Consider the following 935-nt stretch of genomic DNA (forward strand, 5'->3'; position numbering starts at 1 on the left):
AGCCAACCGAGAGACGGACCCAATGCGGACGTGCAGAGCTTAGGCAGACCCCCCACTGGAGGCTCAACACTTCGTGGCAGCTCCGTGTCCCAGAGACCAGGAGGGTTGGCACACACACACAGTGTGAACCACCGACAGCCATTCTGGGACCGGTGACAGCCGTGCTGGCCCCACTGCCACGACACAGACGGACGCCAGGCCGCGCTCCCCGGCGGGGGGATGGCGTCGAGCCTGACGAACGGAATGTGCAGGGTGGGGGGGAAAGGCCAAGCGCTCCGACGCCGGAGGGCTCCGGAGTCTGAACTTAGGGGGACAAAGAGGACGGGTCCTCTGCGACACCCCAGCCGCGCTCTCGCCAGCCAAGGCGAGTGCGATTGATTGCCAAACGACCCTCAGACAGGCGTGGCCCCGGGAAGAACCCGGGGCCGCAAAGTGCGTTCAAAGTGTCGATGATCAATGTGTCCTGCAATTCACATTAATTCTCGCAGCTAGCTGCGTTCGTCATCGACGCACGAGCCGAGTGATCCACCGTCAAGAGTTGTCTGAGTTTGTTTTAGGTCTCTCCCTCGCCAGAGGAAAGCGACCCGGACCGCACATACGCTCCCCACCTTGAGCTACAGCCACCTGCACGCCGGCGTGCGGGCGGAGCAGGGTGGCGTGAAGCGATGGGGAGCACCATCCTGGTGCGGCCCGCAGAAACATACGTCTATTGGGGGGAGGAGGACAGGGCGCCCAAGAGGCGATGCGTGCCCCAACGCACCGCAGCGACGGAGGCAGGATCACCGCCACCATGTCGCCCGCCTAGTATCACGAGGCGTGCAGCAGCTTTGCCCTAGGAAAAGCAGAGGCGGGAACGGGCACCGGCCATCGGTTCGGCAGCGTCACTGACGCGTGCACGTGGCGGCGTGTCGGCGAGCGGACTTCCTGCGAGGAGG

The 935-nt window shown here is 64.5% G+C and overlaps 1 non-coding gene across 1 annotated transcript; it reads right to left on the reverse strand.

Moving 5' to 3' along the window:
- Positions 1-386: 386 nt before the first annotated feature.
- On the reverse strand, positions 387-540 carry LOC140473090 (5.8S ribosomal RNA). The gene has a single exon (XR_011958082.1). It is a non-coding gene; the product is annotated as a 5.8S ribosomal RNA (ribosomal RNA).
- Positions 541-935: the final 395 nt, after the last annotated feature.

Source organism: Chiloscyllium punctatum, unplaced genomic scaffold (genome assembly GCF_047496795.1).
Source record: "Chiloscyllium punctatum isolate Juve2018m unplaced genomic scaffold, sChiPun1.3 scaffold_510, whole genome shotgun sequence".
Lineage (NCBI taxonomy): Eukaryota > Metazoa > Chordata > Chondrichthyes > Orectolobiformes > Hemiscylliidae > Chiloscyllium > Chiloscyllium punctatum.